Source organism: Corvus moneduloides, chromosome 2, assembly GCF_009650955.1.
Source record: "Corvus moneduloides isolate bCorMon1 chromosome 2, bCorMon1.pri, whole genome shotgun sequence".
NCBI lineage: Eukaryota > Metazoa > Chordata > Aves > Passeriformes > Corvidae > Corvus > Corvus moneduloides.
The window spans coordinates 5,465,754-5,491,647 of record NC_045477.1 but is presented as its reverse complement, the minus strand read 5'-3'; the positions used below and the strand labels follow the sequence as shown (position 1 = coordinate 5,491,647).

The 25,894-nt window shown below is 45.4% G+C and overlaps 1 protein-coding gene across 2 annotated transcripts in view; it reads right to left on the bottom strand.

Moving 5' to 3' along the window:
- GJA8 (gap junction protein alpha 8) overlaps window positions 1–25,894 on the bottom strand; it is a 39,488-nt gene that overhangs the window by 12,788 nt on the left and 806 nt on the right. For both annotated transcript variants that reach the window (XM_032096619.1, XM_032096628.1), the window contains exons 2-4: window positions 24,476–24,917; window positions 14,384–14,743; window positions 13,814–13,907 (exon numbers count right to left, since the gene is read on the bottom strand). The gene's annotated coding sequence lies outside the window, so the exon portion shown is untranslated. The remainder of the gene's footprint in view (window positions 1–13,813; window positions 13,908–14,383; window positions 14,744–24,475; window positions 24,918–25,894) is intronic.

Below are 25,894 nucleotides of genomic sequence, written 5' to 3'. Positions count from 1 at the left end.
TATGGTTTTGTGTAGGGCCAAAGACCTGGAGAAATCTCAGAGAAATATTTTCAGTTAAAAAAAAAAAAAAAAAAAATCACATCTTGCCACCAGTTCTGAAAACCCAGCCTGGACACTGCGGGCTGTCCACACCACCCAGTGCAATGCTGGCCTGGGGGACACCAGCTCAGGCCTGCGAGCAGGTTGGCTATGTCAGCAAGGAATTCCACTCGAGCTCATTATCTCCTCTGGAGCGGGGCTAATTAGCTGGGGCAGTGTGAAGCACGGTGGTGCTGTGCTGCTTCCCATGGCTCAGCCCAGGTATTCCACGCTGCCCTGCGAGGAGGGCTGTCCTCAGGGAACCTTCGGGGGAGTCATAAACGTGTTCTTTGCCTCCAGTGACAGCTCTGAACGTGCTGCAGATTTAGAGGTGTTTGCTCCCCATAACCCCATTTCAACCAGTTTGCTCTCTTTTCTCGCCCAGCTCAGCGAGGACCTTTTCCAGAGGTGCTGATTTTATCCGAGGGCGGCAGAACGGAGGGCCACGCACCTTGTCCCAGGGAAAGTGCTGGAGCAGCATCAGCGGAGCAGCAGGAGGAGCAGCCTGGCTCCCGCAGCCCGGGCCGCTAGCGGGCGGTGTGTTGTCATCCATGCGCCGGCGGCGCCGCGGCACCGAGGGATGCTGTGGGTGACAAACAGCGCCAGGGACACGCCGTGCCTTCTCCTGGCTACCCCCGACCTTCCTCTTCACTCACTCCTTTCTTAAACTTCTTCTGCAGATACAAAACTAAGCACAGCAAACACGGGAAGTTGTGGCGATGCTGTAATACCTATTCTGAATACGGTTTTCTACAGGACTTTTACAATGGTTAAACTGACGTGAGGATCACTTTGATGCCTATAATTTTACCTACAGACTCAGTGTAAACTTTGGTGACAAAGCACCTTTTTTACTAGTAAAATCTCTATTTTCACCTCAACCTGCATCCTTTTCCCAGCAAATATTTCACAGGTATACCAGCTGACCTGCATGATTTTTCCTTTAATAATAACACGGTTTAAAAATAGAAACTTCACTAAAAGTATATCAGTAGTAAAAATTCACTAAAAGTACAAAGCACAAGTAAGGCAAAAAAGATGAATTCTCATGTGTCAAAGGTAGGTGTTGTGCTACTGCAGCAGAACCAGAGCCAGGAAGAGAAGAGTACTGCTTTAGACACATGATTTCATGGATCAGCATAATTTCACTTAAAACCTGACCAGACTAATTCTAGAAGCACAGACCTTTACAAGAGTGTGTGGGTTAGAAATTTTAAGTTCTTATGCCACTGCAGATGCTCTTTCTGAAGAGCAGCACTGGGACAAGGCCCAGAGCTTGTAGGCAAATTGTTAAACATGCATTACGGAGCCATCATATACAAAATGCCTTTCCTAGGTCCCCATATAACCTCCTCTTAGCTGTCCCTTTCTCTGCCTCCTGCCTAGAACTTACCCCCTGGTCACAGAGGTGGAGCACATCAGCCAGAAGACATCACTGAGAAGATGTAAAAATACAGGCATGCTGCATATTTAGGTGGTCCATGGACTCAAATTTGTCTCAGCATATATTTGAGGTTGTGGCACTTCCACCACTGCTGAGATCCTCAGGAGAGGAGCAGAGGAACTGCTATCAGGAGTTGTGAGGTATCAGGCCAGTCAGGGAACATGTTGCTTACAGCCAATCTGGGCTTTGTGAAGTGGATCCAGGGAAAGCAGTGACAAGTACCTGATAATACTTCTGGTAATAATTAATTGCTCCAGGCCTGCCAGTAAAAGAGGAGCTAATAATATCTCCCAGCCTCTTGAGGGGATCTCCATATGTTTGTGTTATCAAGACTTTTTGTACAATCTCTTAACATTCCCAGGCACAAGGAGCTGGAAGGGACAAAGCTTCTGAAAGATGGGAACAAGTCTGTATGTCTGGAAGCATCCTGTGTTACCTCACTGTCCACGGGGTTTTTTGCCTCCCAGTTTTTGATGGGGGCTCATTCTCTGCTCCTTTCTCACTTCTTCTGGGCTCTTCTCACACCACCAAGGCCTGCCTTGCTGAGTGGTAAGCTCAGGGCTCTCAGGAGTGTTGTCACCACCCACTCTCCACCTTTATCTCCCTGCCTTCATTTCCACACCGTGGAATGACACAGTGGAGGTGCACTCTGCACACAAGGTGCAAAGGTGGCCCAGGAGAGCTCACCAGCAGCACAGGGCAGGGATGGGGATGGCAAAGCAGGCCATTATCTGTTCCTCCCGTCCCAAGAGATGTGCATACCTGCTCTGCACTTTGGCTGACCTCAGCTTCCCATTTCCCACAGCAGAGCATGTTCCCAGCCTCTCTGGGGAGGACATCCGTGGGGATGGTTCCTGTTTCCCTGCCCTTTCAGTCTTCCTGAGCCTGATATGATTGTTTCTTTGGGCACAGTGTAAAAGATGCCAGCAAGGAACGGAAGCCTCTCATGCCTCAGCAATTTATTAAGAAGTAAGAGAGGTTACTGAACTTGGAAGCTGTTGAGCCAGTCATTCTCTTTTCCTGATCAAGAAGGCAGCCTGTCCATAGAAACATCTTTCATCCAGAGGTGTTCAGCATTCCCTGAGACAATTTGGCTTCAAACTAATAAACAGCCAGATGGAGGGAGTCAAGGATTATCTATGTAAAGACCTGCCAGAAAACATAGATGGGAGAGCCAAAGGGCTTCTCCAGTTTGGAGAGAGGCCTGGAGAGTTTTTTCTTCATTATTTCCAGCAAACTTCAATCCCTTCCAGCCCTGTTATAGCTCAGTGAGTATTATATTCTTAGGAGGAATGTGGTTTAAAACATATCAGGATCCTTTTAAAAGGAGCATTAAGACTCTTTGGGGGTGCCCAGTCCTGTGTGAAACCTGGCAGAATTTTCAGGAGCTACTTCTGTGGCAAACTTCTAAATCCTACCTTGGCTCAGCAACTGTTGAATACTCTCCCACAAGCCCTGAGATATGAGGCCCCATTCTTGCCTGATTGATAAACACCATCGCAGTGAATGCAGCTATTACCTCAGCAAAATATAGGCATGTTTTTTAATGGCCTGTGTCTCTCCAGTCCCCAAAGCTCTGAAGCAAGGACATGAGCCCTAATATTTCTGTTTGCCCCCCTGCTTTGGCCCAGGGGGCAGCAGGTTCAGTGGGTTTCTATTCCCCCTGAGCAGTGCTGAGTTTATGCAGCTGCAGCCCTGACTCTGCCTTTCAAAAGTGTGCCCTCCTTTACAGAAACACAATATAAAAGTCAAGTCCATTCCAGTACATCCTCTCTAGCTGCACACAATTGTGGCATTCCTTCCAAGTTTGTATTCATCAAGGCTGTGCCTGCCCAGGGGACTACAGCTGTAAGACATTGGAATAGATTCTGGGATGGTTTGTAAGACAACGTTAAAATCAATAGGCATAGCCCTAAGAAAGAGTGAGAGGACAGAAGTGGGGCAAAAATAAAAACACCTGCTAGCTTGTTTGTGACTTTGAATCACAGTTTCCTAGTTATCAGTATTCAACATTTGTGAGTTGGTGCTCCAGTAACTGGATTGATGATTAGGGTCCACAACGGATAACCAAGCAACACTGGAATATGGAAGCCCTGGTTACTCAAGCACTCACCAAAGAAAAATTAAACCTAAGTTATTGCTTAGCTCAACACATGCTGATGCTGCTGACTCAAAAACAGCCTTGGGGATTTTTAAATGTTCTTAACAGCTTCCTCATTTGGCAAACTTTAAATCCGAAATGAACAAAACCTGTCTTTCACCTTACCTGGATGGGCAAGGTGTTGGCAGAAATGAGAGGCTGGCAGCAGGTTCACTGATCCCCAGCCCACTGCACTCTTATATGAAAGCAGAAGGAGGTCCAAACTGGTAATGCAATGCTTTGAAAGATATGTTGCTTTTTAAAAAACCCCGTTTCCCAGCCCTGAGTAGAATTCTGGGCTAAATAAACAAAAAGAAAGTATTTAAATACAAAAATATAAATAATCACTAACAACTGCTTAAAAATCATTTGTGGGGCACCAAAAATACACAGCTCCCCAGTACAGAAAGTATAGTGCAACTGAAAAAACACAACCTGATTTAAAATTGAAATGAGGGGGCTTAAAGAGAGTAAAGTAAGTAAAACACATGTAACAAATAGCAAGAGAAGCTGAATATAGAAGACAGGAATTATAAAAAATATGATGGGGGTGAACCAGGAAAAAAAAGACTGACAGAGGTATTTTTTTAGAAGTTAAATTAAGAGCAGAATGAGTCCTATTCATAGTATTGATCTGTTATCATATGGAAAAGTTAGATTATTCAGTAACAATGCAGAGAACAAAAAAGAGATCAATAAATACTCCTACCCTACTGCTGAGAGAAAAGAAAGTAGTTGATGAAGTCTTCGGTAATGACATGTCTATTCTTGTAGTATCTCAGAGGAGTTAAATACCACCCACTAAAATCAGGCATTTTAAATCAGCAAGACTGGGTACCTTACACCGAAAATTTCTAACTTCCTTTAGTTTTGGGATTTTTTTCATAAGCTGCACACATAATTCCTCTGATTATGTTGATCTTCTGTATTTCTTGGTGCAATGGGTAAGACCTGGAGGAGAGGGAGAAACCCCATAGTCTGGCATTTTGTAAAGACTACGTAGAAGGGCATAATTATTTTATTATTATCTCATTATTGCTCACAGGTAACTACAGACTTGTGATAGGATCTCAGACCTGAACTAAATAATGAAGTGGCTAAAAAAGAACACGAGGAATAAAAGGAGGGAAATATAACTAGGAGCAACCAACATGGATTTATAGAAAATTCACCCCCATTGAACTGTGTTCCTCCTTTTCTCTGAGGAAATTGCACATACCATTGTTAAATAGAACAAAGCTGGTACAATATACTTGAGATCCTGGAAGGCAGTTTCCCTTCCATCATGTGGCACTATGATTAAAGAACTTGCTTGGCATAAAAATAAGATAGGAGTCATTAAACAGACTATAAATGACTTATCAGACTTCCAAAACACAACTGAGAAGGCTAGAAGTGATTGGGGTTTTTTATAGTATGTTTATACTGAGCTCCTGGAGGGCGTTTGGCATCAGGATATTTTTAGTCAATAAGCTGGAATAAAACAGCAAATATTTTACAAAAGTCACCAAGATCTGGGGAGGGGTGAATCCTGAAAAAGGGAACTGCTGATCTAGAGCACTCCTGATGGCTCAGAGGATTGGACAACCACAGCCTGGGTTTGCTTTAGCACAGGGAAGGGAAGGGAAGGTCAGTTCCTGCACTGCTGCGGGGAGACCAGCAGCAGCTCTGCTGTGGAGAACTTTGTCCCAGGAAGCAGTGACTTCCTGCAGGGCTCTGAGCCCAGGGTAGCTGAGGAGCTGCATATGAACTCCCACTCCACATCTTAGGGGTGACATATAGGCAAGGTGGATACACCTCAGTCCTGCCTGGTTTATCCTCCAACTTTCATGAAAGCCCTCTGCTGTTAAAAGCTCCTATTATGTGTTCTCCATGACCTCAATTCATCAAATTAGAAAAAGAGTGCTTGTTTCTGGTTCAGCTTACCTTAATGACGACCTGCTGGCTTGAATGAAGGTGAGAAGGGACCCCCCAGAAGTGCCTTCTTACCTTGTACTGATCGCATGAGATAGCGCATCTACACATGGGCTGCTGGTATGTAATTTAAAGGGCTCAAATCTGCTCATCTCCAGTCCACCTCCCAAAAATAAATTATGATTTGTGAGGTAGCCCAGAAAGCAGTGTCACAAGTGGTGAGGTGCTGCATCATCCTGAGGATTCTTACCCAGCAGGAGGGTGCCAGCAGCCTCCTGTTTGGTACCGCACCGTTTCAACTCCACTGGAGCACAAGCACCAGTCCTGGAGAGCTGCTGAAGAACCTACAAAGACTTCTGAACAACCACCCGCCGATCATGCACTTGAAGGAGATCCCCAAAAGTACAGAGACTCCTGCAAATTCTCTTAGGGCTATTTGGTGCTTACATGGTCATGCCTATCAAAAGCCACGTGACTGTCCTACAAGTGGATTTTAATTTAGCTGGAGACAGACACTTGCATGAACAGGTCTCCCTGATGCCAAAGACCAGTCACTGATGAATCTCAGATGTCAAAGGCTGGAACCACCTCATTATTGTGCAAACTAGTCCAGTGCTGTTGCACTGTTTGAATGTCAAAGCATGGAAAACACGGATGTCTTAGAAACATCTGTCCTGGGTAAACCAAAGTCTGCCAAAGAATTAAGGAAAGGTTCTTTGATTAAGGAAAGGATGCCTGAGCTTGTCTGGGCAGAAAGGTCTTATTCATGGGACAACAGAACAAAATAAACAATGTAGGGTTTCTCCTAGTGCAGGGAAGAGGGCAGGCTCAGGCTGAGACTTCTAGAGGTAGCATTTAATCTACAACACATCCCTGAGAGAGAAGATAGAGCTTCTATAGATTGCCATGAAAGGAGATCTGTGAAACTGCCAAGAGATCCTGATGATCCAGGCCCAACGCTCCCTTTTAGGCAAGGTATTTAACAGTGACAAAAGTCAAGATGGTTATAGGCAGACCTGGCATCCCTGACCCATGGAAACCACTGCCATAGGCTGGGCCTGAGCCCTGAAGGACTGCATTTATTTATCCAATGGGTTTCAACAGCTGTGTGTTTGCTACAGAGAGGGGAATGGGCTTTTTGGGAACGATTTCCATCCCGGCAGCAAAGTCCCCATGCAGCAGGGACCGAATGTTCTTAATGACTCATTAACTCAGCTGTTTTGCACAGCAATAAACCCTAGATAAGGAAATAGCCAAGAGCAGCCCAGATTACCAGAGGGGGGTAGAGTAGAACTCCCTGCTTCAGGTCCTGACAAAACCTTTCACTTTTACTCCTCACAACCAGATCTCCTCCTTGGTGGCATAGGTCACCCACAGGCAGACTCAGTTCTGGTACCACTGGAAACAAAACCACGGAATGGGGCCGTGGCGTATTTCTGGCAAGAGCCATCAAGGCCAAAAGCTGTAAGGACTGGAGAAAGTCTCCTGGGGCCCTCTGTGTGAGCACAGCCGTCCTGGCCATGTGCTGGCTTGCAGTGATAACATTGTGTGCCGAGGTTGGCACACAGTCCAGGTGAAGTCACAAGAGGAAAAGCTTCCCACCCCGCACAGCCTCGGTGGTCACATCCACAGATCCTCACACGCCCCACCCAGCCAGCCCTGCTGCCCACAGGGACATGCTGCCCTGCCTGGCTTCCCTCTGCTGCCCTGGGGTAGGGCTGGCTCACAAGTGGCCATTGTGTTTCCTAGGAAGTTGTGTTACTGTTACAGCAAGGACCTGGCCATGCTGGCTGCGTGCAAAGGCTCAGGGCCTCTGCTGGCACCTCTTGATGCTCTCCCAACCTCCACCTGCATTAGCACCCATCCTTCTCCTGGTCTCAGACCTCATTTCTAATGGTACACTGCACCTCTGATCCTGCCACGGGCACAGACTTGGCCTCTGACGAAGTTTAAGTCTGCGGAGAATAAGGTAAGAAATGAAGCAAAACCCTGGCATCATGGGAATACAGCTTTTCCACAAAAAAAACCCCAAACTATAAGATGTTCACTGAGGTAGCAGAAGGAAAAACTCATTCTAGTTTGGCTCAGAAATACAAGATAGTAACTGTTCACGGTTTAAGTTTGGAATGGATGACAGAGCCATAGATGATGGTATGTAAAAGGAATGCTTTGATTTGGCCAGAGGAGAATTAAAGCCACATTGATAGATGACAATTAGTACCTCATCACTGACCACCTCAGTGGACACCAATGAGCCTCATTTACTTTGGAATATCACTTCAACATAATCCAATAAAAAGGTGAACCAAACACTGGTGTTTGCACAGGGCAGGGTGAAAAGGAGCAATACCTGGGCTGAGAGGGGGTGCCTTTTGCTCTTGCCCTGAGGTCCCAGTGCTCGACCCCAGAGCTGCCAACAGCTGTGAGCCAACATCTAACTAATGCCAGAAAGAAGTGGCATGGTCATCCAGACCCACATCTTCATAAACTTGCGTCAGAAAACTTGGCAGAAATCCTTCACATTTCTACAAGGGTCCACTTTCTGACAAGAATCCAGGCACAACTTAAAAGTGTCCTGGGAAGGATCCTCCAAAAGCCTGAGTTTTTCTGGTGGTTAATTACAGGTGATGTTAAAAAATAGTGCTTTTCCTCATATCATTTTTTGGGGTCTTTTTAATTCAGTCTCATATTCCTGTTTTTGGATCTTAGTGCCCCTCAGTCTGCTAGACTATAGAGAGTTTGTTCGCCTTGTAAGTATATCTAAACACTGAAAAAAGTTAGCCTTCATCTTTCCCTTTTCCCTCTCACTCTTCAACCTCTTTTACTGGAAGGCAAACTTCCAGTTCCTTAACACCCTCAGGCATTGTCCCTGAAACCTCTTCCATCCAGGAATCACGGACAAAAGCACTAAACAGAGTACATGGGAAGTGACCACGTTAGTGCTAAATGGCACACACACACTCAACCCTTCCTAGAACAATTCAGTTTATTTACTGAAATCTACATGAGTTTCCCCAGCTACAGCATCCTCCTGGAATTCTGTAGTCAGCCAGTGAGCAGCCCCCACTCCTTCCTGAGACAAATTTGCCAACTGATAAATGCAGCCTGTATTCCTTATTCTTTCACATGTGACTTACAGCAGCTAATGTTATGCTTGGCCCCATCTTTCTGAATCATCCAGACTATTGCAGTAATGGTTTTTTTTGGTTTGTGGTTGGGGTTTTTTGTTTTGCAGATCACTGATTTTTGAGTCATTCCTACTGATCAGTTACTATCTTGCTGTCTTGCTCAATAGTATTCAGCCACAAATGACCAACTTTCCAATGTTTACCCCTCCTTATAACTACACATCTCCACCCATGTGGAGGACTGATGGGTTTCCCGTAAAGTCCTAACATCTGCATTGCCAAAAAACAGCAACAACAAACCTCTCTAGAAGCACTGTAGCAGCACCATCTCTTCCTGGCTCAGCCCACCTCATGTAATTTGATTGTAAGAGCTTTAAGTAAAGTCAACATTTAGTAAGTGTCTCTGTAGAGCCTAGCACAAACAGGCCCCTAATGAAGAAAGTCTTTCCCTCTCTGGCTGGGACAAAAACAAGCTTAAGCACACTCTCAGCTCCATCCTGTGTCAGAAAAGCCAGTCTCAATGCACACTGAAATACAGGATTTCCACAACACTGGGCACCAGGAAGATGCATGGCCTGCAATAAGGGAAGTGAGACAGGAGGTTAGGCAGTCACAGTTTTCTTTATATTGTTGTAAACTCAAACCTCTTCTCACATCATCTTTTCAGTTGTTAAATACACAAATATGGGATTGCATTCCCATGCCTGGTTGCCTCAGGGGCAGTATACAAATTATAAATAAGCAAATATATGGATTCCTTGATTTCCAAGGGATTTTTTAAGATCGACTGCTTAACCCCTAACTACACCAACACTGGCTGGCTAATGAATAAGGTGAGGCAACACCCTTGGCTGGTAAGATTCACAAAGAAAAAAGGAATTTCATCCCAGAGAGGAAAAGGGCTCATGGATCTGGCGTTTTACAATGCAGATTTCCCATCTGGGATACAGTCACGTAGTCTGTGCTTACAGGAATATCTGAACTTTCACATTTTACTGTACTAAAAGGTATGAAATCCAATGGCTTTGCTCAGTGTAAACAAAGGGTCCAGGTGAAACAGGTCCTACCAGGACAGGCACTTTCCCCACACTGTCATAGCTGATGAATGTGAGAACAACCTACCTCCTAGAAGATTTTAGTTTAGCTATAAGGGACACTTCTGTTCCTGCATCACCCAAGTGGTTTGCATTTTAGTAACCTTCACTTCAGTCTCCTGAGTAGGACCAGGCAAAACAGAGCAATATCTTACAAATAATCCCAAAGCACCAACGCCCTGCATACTCTGCACCCCAAGGAATGGCTGTGGCCTGTGGTGACAGACCCATGGAGATTTTTAATGCAAAGAGCCTACATGCCAAGAACAGCTTCAGAGACTTAAGCTGCAGTACCACTGTCTTCCAGCTAGCAAGAGGGGTGAGGATAAACACAGCATCCACGACTGCTGCATGTGGCACTTGCCCTGTGATCCACAAAGTAAAATACCAAATGCATTCCCTTGCTCATATCAACCTTTACATTACTTTGGGGAATTCAGGCTTACTCAGAAATCCGATACAGCGGAGCCAGACCACACTAGAGCCACAGCACCTCCCCCCAGATGAATCCAGGATAGTTATATAGGTGATAAATTCTACTCTCATTGAGAGAGCAGCAGGGCTTGGGGACCCATCATTTGTGTACTTGCCCCCACAGAGGCCCTTAGCCTAGCTAGCTGAAAAAATACAGTGTTTATGGAGTGTATTTAACAGCTGAGCCACTTCTCTATTGTACAAAACAATGCTAATAGTTCTCCCACCTTTGCCTAATTATTTTCTTCCTCTTTCCTGCTTTCTTTTTGTTTTGATTCCTTCCCCTGTCTCTGTCTGCTTCAGCTCGATGGGACTTGATTTCTTCTTTGCCCCATGACTCTGTGTTCAATACCATCTTCTCGGATGTTCTACACCAGTAGCACTGGGCACCTCTGTCCCCCTGAACTGATGGGCTTCATACTCCCCACAAAAGCATATCCCAGTAGTATTAGACGTGTTCAGAACAGCAGACAACTCCTGATTACTGTTAGATCCTTATTGTTTCATACAGGAAGAGCCTGTTTACAGCCTGGAGCTTGCAAGGAATTTGAAATGCCTTCTCCTTCCACTTGGAGGGCAAGCAGCTGAAGAGAGCAGGAATCCTGCCTCCCCTCACAAATATCTTGGCATTCCAGATATCAGCCTTACCTTTAGATCCTACAGCCCAGCAAATGTGCTATCATATATCCCAGTGTTTACCCAGCCTATGCAATCTGATAGGCCACCTATACTGAAGGGGGTGATTAACATCTAAGAAGGGATGGGAGGTGACCTTCCACACAGCCATGATATATTTTTGGAAGGGCAAGGCAAAGTCAGAAGGTCTTACTAAACTCTTTGATCATTTAAGCTTCTGGTTACCAAATAACCACCAGTATCCTTTCCATAAATGCATTTATTCTTGGCTGCACAAATTCCCATCCCCATTTCTGCAACATTAGTGTCTACTCCTAAGCTACATCTTTCCTCACAGCTACCCCATCATCCCCCAGCAGCTCCAATAACCCATTCCCCAGATGCTGTCCTTTTCCTGGCTGAAAGCATACCATGCATCATGCTTGCTGCACCCTTCTCTCACCTTCTACAACATCCCAATCACTCGACATGAGCAGCCAGTAGGACACACTTTGAGAACTGCCACTTCAAAGACCTCCACACAAAAAGCAAGAGAATCTACTTAATTCATGGATTTCTCATAGCTTCTCTCATTCCCCTGACAGTTGTACAGCTGTTACACTCACATCTGCTGCTGCTAACTAGACTCGTTTTTAGCAAAGCACAGCAGGAGCTAAAGAAACCTAATTCTGGTAACATTATAATACCAGAAGTACTCCCCCACTTTCATTAACTTCATGCTCTGCTTTTTATTTTCTCTATTTCCCTTTTTCTTCTCCTCCTCCCTTTTTTGCTGGCATGGTGAACTGTTTCACCAGGTCAGCAGCAAACAGGAGCAGCTCAGCTGATAGCTCACATCCCTTCACTGCTGCACAAAGACTGGAGGTGGTTGGCACTAGGTGCCTCAGAAGAGCACCAGAAAATACCAGCACCCTTAGGGGATGCCACATCAGATATCCATGGAAAAACAGTGGCTGAGGGTATGACTTCATAAGGACATGGATATCTCACACCGATCTGTAGAACGTGTATCCATCTGAAAATGGGACTCTCCACCTCGCTGTCTTTCCTGGTCTATGTACAAAATGCAGTGGGGTTTTCATAAAGCACTCCAGAAAAAAAAAAAAAAATTATAGTAAGTCAGGCTGGTGGTGGTGATGTGGCCCAGTAGGTCACTAATTAGGACATTTCACTAGAACATGGGGAAAAAAGAAGAAAAAAATGAAGTTCAACGCTTTCTCCATTTGACCTCACGTGTCTTGGACAGAAGGCTCTACCCTTCAGGTTGGAGCACATTCTGAATGAAATTCACTCAGATCTGACAAGGAAGCTGTTTAAAATTTCAGAGAAAATCCTGTATGAGATCTAGCCCAGACAGAGGGAGAGGCAGAGGGATCCCAGTGGACTGAAGCAAGAACTAGATACCATCCTCAGGCTGTTACAAAATACAGACTTTAAGGATATTATTGACAGAGACTAGAGACTTCGAGGGCAAGGTGGCACCAGCAGCATTGGAAATCTAAGTACTGCTCTCTCAAAGGACTAGCAGTAGGTGCCAGGTGGCACACAAAGACCTTAGTATTACCTTTGCTAACTCCTAGGTGGGCAGACAATCAGTATTCATGTCAAGGGGAATTACTTATTCACTGTTTTCAAGGTGTTGTGGTCTCAATCCTGCCTAGTATGAGCAGAGTCCAAAAAAAATTCAAAAAGACCAACAATGTTGAAGTTCACTATAATAAATTTTGAAAGCTTGGAAAAGAGGCATAAAGGAGCTTTTCAAACAGCCAGTGTAGGCAAAAAGGTTTCAGAGGAAAAAAATGGTGAGATTTTATGGGTTCATATGCAAGACAGAGCTTAGAAACAGTAAAAGGTGTGGGAATCTGAATGTCACTGTCAGGGAGAAGAGCAAAAGTTCTGGGGGTGATGAAGCATGGTGGTCTTGGGAAAAGGCCCAGGTTTCCCACACAGAGTTCCAGATGTTGGCGGGGGATGATAGAAGACTGGAGAAATGGTGAGACACTGAAACAAGGAGACATTAGTACAAGATGTTGGGCAGAAACAGAAGAAAGCAGAAGAGAAGAATAGTTCAAAAGCACGGAAAAGATCAAAGTTGGTGGGAGAAAAAATAAGAGACTCCTAAAGGTGACTGGGGCAACACTAGATCTTCCTGTGAGAAAAGCTTTGGGACTATGATTTGGAAAATAAACTTTGAGGTATCTCAGCAAGTATTGGAGAACAAGAACTTGGCAAAGTTCCCGTGAATACAGGGAATATGGAAAGGAGCTTCTTCCATTCTGCTAGTCTGCAGCATGTGGAAGTGGTTACAGGGATGATTCCAAGAGTAGTGCTATATAAGAGACCTGGGATAATAGCATTCAATGAATAACATAGCACAGAGTAGAGCTGTAGCCAAAGAAGAAAAAAAATATGCTGGGAGCTGCTTAAGCCTATTTTCTGAATAGGATGTAACAGTAGAACAGCAAGTCAAACTGAAACCTTTCATTGATTTCACTACAAGCTTCTGTTGTTAATGATAATTCCTTCCTCTAAAGGAAAGTTTGTTTCACTTTTAATCATTTAGAATATTTGGACCAGTAAAGGTGAAGTCAAAACTTCAGTCATGAAAAAAAGTGAAGGACTTTGACCCCAGCTTCTGTGGTAAAAACTTTAGAAATTTTTCTCCAGCAAGGAACTCTGACATCATGAATTTTTCTCTCCAATTCAAGAAGAAGGACACTAACTTTAAGGCCCTTTTAAAATAAATTGAAAAAAAATAAAATAAAGGAAAAGAAAAATAAAGCATTCTTAAACATCTAAATTTCACACTCAGAGGAAAATTCTTCTTTCCAGCCAGCCAGGTTTCATTGTTCTCCTGCAGTGGCAAGATACTGTACACCAGTTACAGGTTTCAAAAATTACATACCTGATCAGTAGATGCTCAGGGTTTTATACTCAGGGCCCCTTAGTTCAAACCCATCAAGAGAACTCTCCCATGTGTATTCCTGCAAGTTGCTCACCTGTAAAAAAAAAAATTAATTAAAACTACCTTTAAAAGTTGTTGCGGGCCCAAAGATAGGCCTACCCCAGAGGTAAGGTAGCAATAACATTTTGGAAAATAATACCCTTTTTTAGTGATAATTAAAGTTTCTACCAGAACTACTTAGGTGCTTAATGGCCCGAGAGAAAAATGTTATTACTGGGAAAGAAGGAAAAAAAAAAGACTAAAAAAACAAACAAACAAACAAAAAAAAAAAAACCCTGGGCATTCTTTCCCTACTCTATTGTTTATAGCTCTGAGAGCTAACACCCTGCAATCACTTCACATGGCTTACGCTTCCAGCTCTGCTGGGTATGGGGAAGTCACAGCGAGCCCAACTTCTGCAAACCCAAATTCTAACCTAAGATTCACGTGCTGCCGTGCCAGTCCCCTCGGATACACCTTGGAGGTCATCCCGCCCTCGCCTTGTCCCAGGTTAGGATGTTCCTTTGTTACCTTGCTCTGCCCTGGAGCCCCGGGCTGGCCGCTGGCAGCTCAGGCTCCCATGCTCTGCAAGGTTTCTGCAGGGCTGCTCAGCAGATCGCCCCGGCCATGGCATTTTATCAGCGCCGCGCGAGGTGAGCGCAGACGCGATAAGGAAGCGCTAAAAGTCAACGAGGTGCCACTGACAAGGACTGAAGCCGGGCTCACGCTTCCCCACGGGCCTCGTGTGTGGTGACACTGAGCAGCCCAGGCTCCTTCTCACCAGCTGCTGCCTTGGAAGGAGCTTTCACCCTCTCCTCTCGGTACACAGCCTCCTGTCCATCCATCCATCCATCCATCTCATCTCCACTGGAAGCTGCCACAGCACCAGCCCTGCAGGGAACAAATTTTTTCTTACAAAACGCCCACGGGTTCCTTAGTGAGCATTTAAGAGATTTTTCATTGCTCAAACACGCTGATGGACCTGTACCCTGGTTGCTTCATGCCTGCCCACCATTCCCTCCCCGAGAGGGAAGATCTGCTGCCTGGAGTGACTTGCTTTCCCAGGCGAGCACTCACACATGCCTGGAGCAGAGCCCCCAGCAGCATGCCTGGCATACACCCCACAGAGATTAGCCCCCTGCTTAGGCAAGCCCCAAGGCCTGGGAAACCTGATGTGACTAACAGCTTGATTAGGACTTAAGTCTTTTTCCACCAGATTTTCAGGGGAAGGTGAAGAAGAGCATAAGAAATTTATTTCTGTTGTGCAGCCCCTGAGCTGAGTCCCACACAAGAAGAGGAGGCTTAACCATATCACAGGGCAATAAAAATGTTGTTAGAGCAAAAACATCCTGCATCCATCCTTGCCATGATGACCATTAACTCCATATGGCAACAGCAGAGACAGCCTAACTGGCCACAGACTGATCAGAGTGTTTCAAAACAACCTGAAATTTGGGAATTTGGACCCACACATGTACCAAGGATGCCCCCACTGCCTGGGCTACCACAGCTGAGGCCCAGTAGCTCAAGCAACACTGCTCTAGAGAGCAACCAACTCACCACAGCACTGCCATCAGGCTCTGACCCACAGCAAACACCCACAACCTCTGCAATGAGCTAAAGGACTCCCTTATATTACCATGAACCAGGTGTGCTTGGCTTAGCTGCTCCCTTTCCCAGCTGGTGCCAATGAAGCCCTGATGAGCAGCCTCAGCACACACACCCAGGTCTGAAATGTTCAGTTCACCTCCAGGGAGTCCCCACCTGAGCAAGGCTGAGCGGCACTGAGTGTTTAACCAGCCCAACTGTGTGATCCTCTGGCACCCTGAATTTACATTCATAGAGAGAAGAGAGAGTCACTTTTTCTTGGTGTGTGCTTGCTGGAAAAAACCTCCTGAGATACCCATGCTTTCTGTTTCCTAGTTTTCATAAAGACACCATGGGCAAAAAGAGCCTCTCCCTACTCCCTGAGATCCAATACAAAAACACATCTCACCAATGCACCTCACAGGCAGCAGCAGCACAGGCAGATCCTCCTGCTCACTCTGGGGACAGCAGGCACGTAGGGTTTAGGGGTGAGAGCTTGGTGCTGGGCCAGACCAGCCCTCCCCATGCCATACCATGCTTGTGTTGGCAAGCACCACTTCCCGTGCTGTGAAAAACACATCCAAGGCTCACAGGAGACTTAAACACTCAGGGATATCACTAAAGGGAGATGTTTCCTTCCCAGAAGAAACACATTTCCTATATGGGAACTCTGTCACACACTTACATGTGGATGCTGACCTGTTTATATTTGCACAGGGGAAGAGGCTGTGACAGTATCTGTAATGTGAATTGCTGTAAGGATATCTGTAAGCAACAATCAGGGACTACATGCAGGAAAGGCCTTGCTCAAATATCTTGTAGATGCTATTTCAGCTTAATTTGAAATTATTTCTCCACTGTCTGTAATTTCTATTTCTCCCTCCACCCACACCCCTCTCTCTGGCTCCTGACAGGCATCCTTAGCTCCTGATTCCTCTGTGCCATCAGTCTTCAGGCATTTTAGGCAAGACCCTAGCAAGCTCCTCACGGACCCCATGGATAGTGGCTGAAGGTCTGCTCCCAGCCCCAGACAGGAGCAGCAAGTTCACCAGTCTGGCAGGCTTCCCCCAGCATTTTCACAAGCACTTGCTTACCTTGTTTGAGCTTCAGAGAGTTCAGTTTGGGGTGAAGGGTAGGTCAGCTCTTATCTCGTATCTACACGCGCAAATGTAACCCTTACCAGTCCCCTTTGCAGCTCTAACAGTTCCTGCCCAGCGGCACAGCCAGGACCACGCTCTCCCCCTCTGCTGAGGCCTTTCAGCAGGAAGCAAGCAGGGCCAAAGAGCCATAAAGATGTCCTAGGGACCCCCCAGCCCTGAGGAAAACCCTGAAGGTCTCTGAGCTTTCTCCTCTGCAGCCTTTGGTGCAGGTGAAGGAGCAGAGCCACAGTTCCCCCTGTCCCAGTCCAGGCTGGCGAGAGGAGCCCTGGGGTGATGCTCTGGGATGACAGGAGCAGGATGAAACCCCCAAAGAGGATCCTGAAAATCCCTGAGAGATTCAGCGATTTCAAAAAGCTTCGCCGGCCCCCTTCTCCTTCTGGAAAAAGTTTTTAGTGCAGCTGAGGTGGGTTCAAGAGTTTGAGCCACTGGATCTTGCAGTTTGTTTAAGCAAAGATCACTTCTGTCAATTTTCCAAATGTCTGTTCACACACAGACTGTCTTAGCATCCTGCCAGGGCTCCAAACATTCATCTATGGAGAAATTTTCTGGAAACCTGTGCCTGCATCTCTGTCTTGTCTTCTGACCAGTTTAAGACCAATCTCATAAATATGAGCCCACATGGAAATGTGGGTGTGAAAGCGTGCATTCTCTAAAGCCTTGCAGATGTGTGTGATTTAGGGTGCCCTGCTCAGACCACAGCCACCTTGTGCTGACCATAGCACAATCACACTCAGCTCCAAGTCCAAACTAGCAAATCGTATCCATATCCCTCACTGCTGGAGGCCACCACCGGACAAAGACAGCAAAACTGAGTGGGGGTGGTGTGGGAAGGAACGGTGGAGCAGGCAGAGACACTTGGTCCCATGTGTTTTCTTTCCTTAAAGATAAAAATTTACCCTAGTCAAATGAGAAATCAGGAACAATGTAGGAATTTTAAAGAAGCCCGAGCTGCCACCTGACTCAGCGTCTAGGCAGGATATCGATTAGCGAGGCCATTCTTTACTCCTCTGCTATTGTTCAAGACCGGCCTCCCTCATGACAGCAACAGGCGTGGGAACACAGCAGCTTTGGTGTTAAAAAGTGCTTTTATCACTGAGCTGAGGAAAGGGGTCTCTGGGAACCAGAGATGGTTGTGTCTGATAGCCAAGGGAATGCATTCAAACCAAGAACCTTATTCTGTGATCTCTGAGGTCCTGAGGCACACCAACACCATGTGGCACATCCCCCATCCACCATTTCCACCGAACTGTATCCAGGTTCTGGTGAGTTCAGAGAGGTGCAGGAAGAAAACACCTCTGCCTGCTAAAAATTCTCAGCTTTCTCCTTGAGCTCCAGGAGCTGCCATGATGGCTGTTCCTACCAGACCTTGTTTTTAAACAAGCCAGGTTGGGTTCTGTAACTCATGTGGCACAGCACAGAGAACAGGCCCCCCACCAATGTCCTTATCCCTCCTCCTGAGCAGGTTTTTTGCCAGTTGTTTGCAGGTTTGTTTTGCAGGATGGGCTCCAGCCTGCACTAGCTACCACAATGATGTCAGTAGGTGAGGGCGTCTCCTCCTTGCTCAATAGACCAAAGGACTGTAGGGTGTTACACATCACTGCCACTTCAATTACCCGGGTGCCTGCAGCCGACCAACAAGCCAACACAAGTCCCTACCAAGTGAACTGACAGACACTGACACAGCTTCCTGGTAGCTCCAGGCAGGAATAAAGAAAATCTTCAGTTTCTTGGTAATTCTCAGTGCATTAAAAAGCAACACGCTTCAGTACGTGGACACTTCTGATTTGGCTGAACAGAGGACAAACAGTGACCAAGAACCTGGTTTTCAGCCAGCCAAAATATTTCTGGCCATCCATGGAGCCGTACAGTTGGCTCCTGATTTTACATGCTTTGTAGGTTTGTTCTTCATTTGCAAAAAAATCTCATCTGTAACCACCTCATATATACACATGGTGGTCTTTATTTTCACCTACCCTGAAGATAAAATTAAAAAATGAAAGTCCTTCAGGTGCTGACTGGACAAACATCAATATATGAATTCACTTCAAAGACACCCCAAATGAAAGAGCAGAGTGCACTAGGGAGTGGATCTCCAGACACAGCACGTCTTCTCTGTAGACACCAGATATTTATTCCAGCATCTAGAAATGCTCTGTAGCATTGATTCCTGTGTCTGTGTAAGAATGCACAGTTTGGTAATAGTGTGACTGCACCAACTTTTTTCTGCAGGCTTTCACGCTCCACTTTCATTCTTTCCACAAATTTTTCACCTTCCCAAAGTTGAAAAGCAGTCAAGAATCAGCCAAGATTCTCCTCCTCCAATCTGTGACAAGTGGACAACCAAGCTAAACTTAGATGCTTAATAGCTGTTGGCTTCCCTTCTACAAAAAGCAACGTTAGTGCACAAATACTGTTTTTCAAAGATGATGGACGTGTTGTCTCAGGACTGACTGCCTCCCTGCCAGCTTGTACTCAGTGCCTGGCACAGAGAAAACCACGCACAGATTGGGAATTCTGAGGCTCCGAGCTTGGCTCACTGTGCCCATGGAGACACCACAGACACAAAAGGCTGGAGCCATTTGGCTCTGCAAAAATCAACCCTACTGACCTGCACATAAGTCCAGAGCTACACCAAGTAGCTACTGCATCAGCTCATCAGTTTAGCAAAGGTGTTGATTATGTCCTTATCCACTTACTTGGGCAGCCAGAAGTTGAGGAATCCATCACCTTATTCACTACCAAAAAGCAGTCCAATAAATGCAGCAGGTTGCAATTTAGGGGATTTAATTTTCCCTTTCTCCCTGAGCTCAGTGGTGTGGTCATAATTTCATTGTTTACTTTGTGACCTTCCTCTTCCAAACCCAGTGTTCTCTCAGACAGTGAAGGTCCATCTAAAACTCACAAACTAATAGGACCAAGGCACAGGTTCCAGTCTGATCCCACTATCATCAGTACTGTTGAACAGTCAGCATGCTCCCTGACAATTTATTCACAGGCCAGTGATGCTCTCCCAGGATGATTCAGGATGGATAACAGCTCCCACAAGACAGCATGGACAAAAGCACCCTGCTTGGGGTCTGAGGGAGGAAGGGAGGCAGAGGAAAGCCAAATGGACATGAGCTGTGCCATGTCATTTGTTCTCAAAATGAGCAAAGCAGTCTCTCATCAATATTAAGACATCGCCTTTCACCTCCAGCAACAAGCCCCATGTCTGGGAAATCTGGCCTCTCTTGTCATGGAGCTGCTCACAGGAATGCTTCCTAAAACCTTTTCTGAGAGGAGTTAAGGTCACCCAGTGGCCTGGAGTACTTGAAGATCATTACACTTCCTCTGCCAGTGCAGCAGCTCATATTCCTCCAGGAGTTTCAGCTGCTACCACACTGCTTCAACTCCTGACCATTTTAGATTACTCCATCACAGGAGTCCAGGCTACAGCCCCCACAGGACTCGTGCCATGGTGTCTCAGAGCAGGAGAGATGGCTCTTCAGGACAGCCTCAGAAATCCCCTGGCACATGAAAAGAAAGATGTCAATCTATGAGGCACTTCAATAATTGTTCCCTAAATGGAACAGGAACTCGGAGGCAAGAATAGTCTCTGTGAAACCTGGGGACAAAGCATCCTCTGCCAAAGGAGTCTCAATCACAGAACAATGTTCCAGGGAAAGCAAACAAATCAGAATGCCTGTATCCATTTTTCAGGACTCCTTCTTACTGAGAAAAGCCGGCCATGAAAAAAAGTGGATACACTTACTCCTAACCAGGAAAACCCAAGCAACCAAAACAAAAAAAAAGCCACTCTGACAGATCTGCACCTAGAAAAGTAAATAAAATGTGTGTTAAAACATAGAAGAAACCTTCTCAATGAGCAATTTAACCCCCCAAATTAGGAATGTTATTGATGCCATGGGACATACATGCCCATGTATAACATCACTTACCAGATACATACACAGGTAGGTAGATATATTTGTACTAGTGATGATTTTGGTCATGTTCTTGTCCCTTTTCAGGGTCACTACCATATATTTTAAACAGCATCTATGCTACAATATGCTTCGGGATATGTTCCTTTATTATTTTTTTCTGTGTTAGACGGGCAAACTACTTCATTAATTTCCTTCTTTTTACTTATTCATGATCTGTAACAAAGCTTCCTTCTCAAACCAAGGCCACTTGGCCCCCTTAACAGCCTGATATAAGGATTTTTTGAAAAATAACATAAATAATTTCTCAGTTTACTACTTTTCTCGCAATGCTGAATAAATTCTGTACATTGATAAGATTTACCTGTATAGAAGATGCTGCATTGACCTCGACCTGCTGCAGACCATCTGCTCCCAATAATTTATAATCACAGCAAAATTCAGGTGGGAAGGGACATCAAGAGACTTGAACTTCTTGCTATTTCATTTTATCAGCTGAGACCAGCCTTCCTTTTTGACACCAGTTCTTCCAGCAGTCCATCTTTATTACCAGACAGACTAGGAGTCTAACCTGGATGGTGGCAAAGCTGAGGAGGGGTACAGCTCAGAGGACAAACTGTTTTCAGACAGAGCTGCTTGGAGGCTGCTCTGTGTAATACAAGAAGCCTCAAACAGGTCCAGAACTCTGACAACTTTAAGATGACTTGAGGTACAGAAGTGATGGGTCTTCTCTGCTTTGTCTCCATTCTCCTTCACTGCACCTCACAACCCAGTCCAGAATGAATTTCTGTGTATCACCCACACTGACTATGTCACCATAGTCACCAGAGTTCTGCTCCAACAACTGGAAATGCTGCAGGGCATTTCTGACCATCACCGGCTGGGTTCAGCCACTTGGACAGGAGGTAAGAGCAGAAGGCTAAAGGAAGCAGAAGGCCCAGAAATTTCCATCTTTGGAGCACTCCGACCATTGCCAAGGCCAGATAATATTAATGTTGGCATCACATTAAGTTTCTTCATCTCCATCTTCTTTTTTTTCATATCTGAACCATCTCACAGCTTTGTTGTGCTTGGAAACAAAATGTGAGCTCCCATGCAGGTCAGCACAGAGCAGATTGCCTGCACAAAGCAGGCCAGATACCAGTCCACAGATCACCACTCAGCTCTGCATGGATTCCTCTAAGCCTGGTCTATTTGCTTACACAGCTGCGGGCTCCTAGTTCACATCACTTTGGTAGCTGAAAGATAATTTTGTGCCATTCCTGTGATGGAGTTTTCACATGGGTCCACTTCTCAGGGTGGAGAATAATTATTTTTAACTATATGAAGTGGTTTATCAAAATATCTTTTTTAATGCAAGAGTGATCAGAGTTCTGAGAGGAGAAAGAAATGGAAAGGATTGGTCAGGTGGAAGGTAAAGTTGTGTGACCTGGATTAGAAAGAATTTGACTGGAAGACTGGCTTGGTTTTGTTCAGACCTACCTGATAGAAATGGGAGAAGAACTTCTCTCAAAAGTATTTGGGATAGGGCTGTAGGGAGTGCTAGAGAAAGCATCTCATGGGGCCAGCACAGACAGCCACAAGAGCTCCAGGAGAAACATTTAAGTCAGGTTTAGATTCACCCTAGATTGTGGTACATCGAGAGTTCTCCAGCTCTTAGGAATCTGATGGCATTAAGGCATCAGCAGCTACTCTCAAGGCAGCATTTCTCATGTTTTCCAAACAATTTGGGAACTGCAAATCGTTGCAGATTTCTCAGCTCAATAATTGTGGTGTTGCCTCAGCATTTTTCTATCAGGATACTTCAAAGCCCTTTAGATTCTCTCCCCAAATGCAGCCATCCATCCTCCTCCAAGAAATCCCAGACCTTAGTGATTATTACCAATAAAGTTATTGATGTTGGAAATGCTGATACAGGAAGATGAGGCTATTTAGGAACGTTTCACCAGATGCTGTTGAGCGATACCTGCATCATTTCATGCAGCACATCGCAAAACCTCTTCCTTCCCTGCTGTGTTAAATTGTTACTTTCCCTGAGGGACAAACATGGCTCTTCACAAATCTGGCCTGAGAGGAAAGTGGGGGAAGAGTGTGGGAATAGCAGACAACATCAAGGATTCCCATTTCCCTATTCTCTGCTTCTTGTGAGCAATCTTGTGTGGCTTTTAACCACTGCCACTCGTTTTCTGAAGCGCTCTTTCAGTGGCCACATCCTGTGCTGTCTCTGGTTTGGTGACAACACTCCTAAATACTGAGAGCATTGTCAGAAAAATCAGTCTTGGGCTCCTCTTGGGCTGAAAGAACCAATTTACTGCTCTCCTTCCACAGGCATAGGATAATTATAGGAAGCCCCTTTGCCATATCACATGGGTATCACATGCAAAAACCATCTATCCTACTAATGTGCACTGCTTAGGCATCTCTGTTTCTCACACACAGAAAGATGAAACTGATCACTCCCAACCAGGAAAAAAATTGCTTATTATTTTGATAGCTATTTTTTCATATCCCAGTTGAACCTGAGGGGTAGTTTTTAAGGAAAATAAATTTAACATTTCACAACAAGAAGCCAAACAAAACTGCAAGATTCAGAGCAAAACCAATTACTTTATAGCTACTTCAGCCTGTTTCAATCAAGTTTAAATATCTTTTTTCACCAGTTCAAGGAAAACTACAAATATCAGCAAACAAACACAGTCCTGTCTGACATCACTTACTGGTTAGATTTTATCCCCAGGTTTCTGCATGAGCTCATACAGGAGTCTCTGCACAGTGCAAGCCCATATTGGCATCACCTGTCAATCACCAAATCAGAGAGATGAAAAACATTAACCCACAAACAAAACATTTCAGTACAGGTAGCAATTTGGGGAGTTTTCTGTTAGGTGTCCTATGGTCCTACTTCATCTTTGTCTCCACTTAGCATTAAAAAGGAGCTCCAGCATGCAAAGGACCCAGTGAGAATGCAGTGCCTGGATTTATGTGGAGCAGGGCATTGCACTATGTATGAGCACCAGGAGAGAATTCAAATTAAAATAAATGGGAAGCTAAGTGAGGAAACCTCTACGTTAGGCCACGGGCAGGACTTCAGTCCTCAGAGAACTCCCTAGCCTCCTCCCCACTCCCTGTAGCTTTAAACATGACCTTGTGGCCACCTGGAGAGCCAGCAGGGCTCCCTTCGTGGCTGTGGGGAGAAGCCAGGGCACCACTTCCTTGCCTTTGTGGCTGCAGGTGACTCATGCATACACCTGTTTCCTCTGCAGCCTCTCACCTCTCTGGGCAGGGGGGGCTGGTAGAAAGTCAGACAGGGTTTTACCAGGAAACCCAGGTGTCCAGAAAAACAATTAAGGAGATTTGAATTGACCAAATCCTTCACCCTTCCAGAAAGCAAACCTGGGTACAAATCTTTTCCAAGCTTCCCTCTGATAAATCCTCGGGACACCATGTGCCTGATGCATCCCTGTGGGAGGATTTGCCTTCATGCAGCCACACAGAAGTGCAGCATGAAGGAGCAGGCCTGCCTGCTTTTCTCACAGTGCTCATGGCACACTTTGGAAAAGGGAAGCCCTTTGAAAGGCACTTTCCCTGCCCCACAGCACTGCTGGGCTTGTGAGCTCTTGCACACGCATGGATATTTGGTCTTCTAGTGTAAAATGCACCCTTCTAATCTGCTTGAGTCCTCCTGCCCTGAAGCAGTGTCCTCCTGCCCCCTCCATTTGCTGTGATTTACTCTATAGAAGGCTTCAGAATCCAGCCAACACACATCACAAAACTGCTGGGAAGAACCATTACTCATGGATTTCTGCAATTAATCAAGCTCTTAATTTTACCCAGGACGTCATGCCTGAGATTCTTTCAGACCATCACAAAAGAGAAAAAGCTGGCTGGGAGCAATAAGTACCATCTGAGAAGCCTCCCATAACTCAGGCTGTTTGCTTTTCAGTTTCACTCACCATCATCCAAGCACGTGTCTCTTTTCCCTCAAATCCTTTCAACTGTTTCTTCCTCTGAAGCTGACTTCCAGGGAAAGCTCTAGAGATTTTTTTCCTTCAGAGCAGATGCAAGTCCTGATTTCTCTTCCCTCTGTGGAGAATGTATAGAGCAGGCTGAGGTCCTTCTACCCTCCAGCTTGCTTTAGGAAGAGACATGTGCCTGTGATTCTTTCCACCTTGCCAGACTTTTCCTAAAGCCTCAAGATTTAGAGCTGGGATCTTGCAGCAGCACAATTCCTTAACTCCAGGATGGGAGAGCACATCCCAGGAACTCAGTGCCAGCACTGGCACCACATGGCTGCATGTCACAGCCTTCTGGGGCGAGAAGTCCCCCAGTATCCATGCGTCCAGCAGGGTAGGAACCATTGTCATTCCAGAAATTTCTGAGAAACCATGCTGGGTCCTGGAAGAAAAAAACCAGGAGTTTCAACAAATACAGCACTTTCCAGTCCATGACATTTGCACACAGAGGGGCCTTACCCACACAGATGGCCCCAAGCTGTAACTATATCAAGTTACTCACATGACCAAGTCTTTGCAGGATCTCAGCCTCAGGGGCTACCAAGAGCCCGGCAGTCCTGAGAGACTGACAAAAAGATTCTCACATCTCACATTCAGGATGGACACACTACTTACTAGAACAAAGCACAGATTAAGTGATGCCAGCCCAGATGACAGAGATCACAAATAAGTGCAAGGAAAATATTTTTCTGCTGCCAGAGCACCATCATGCGATTTGCACGTGGCATCTCTTCCTGCAGAGGCTATGGAGAAGTATATCCACTATCTGCTGTCTGCCTCGGAATTCCCCCAGGAAAGCCGGCCTGGCTGGCAGTGTAGGGTGCCTAACTTCCAGACTATTAAATTACACTGCAATCAATGCAACTCAAGAATGTACTTAATTTTAAGTAAACACTTACAAACTGTAATGAGCTAGGATGCTGCATTGCTCGGTGCCCTCCTTTGGCTGATTTGTTTACCAAGGCAGTATCTCAGAGGGACAGAAATTACAGAAACCTTCTAAAAGCTGCAAGGATACCTCAAATAAATGGAGGACTGTTGCATTTACATTAAAAATTACCAAGTTTTTAAGACCCAGTTTCTTAGGCCCTTCCAGAGATAATGCACACAATTTGACTCTTTTAGAAACACCTAACCTGGATAAATTAAAAGGAACCTCTAAACCAAGATCTTCTATCACTTGCGAATACAAGACGCATCATTGCCCCAGGCCTCAGAGAAAACTGCAGCTTCGCATTCCCACTTTTATTTAAGCTAATGAGGAGAAGAAGGAAGAGAATTTTTGAGGTAGGTTCTTCTTCCTTTTATCTGAAAAGTGGTTATTGAGCTGTGCAAAGCCTGTGTGCATAGCTCTGCGAG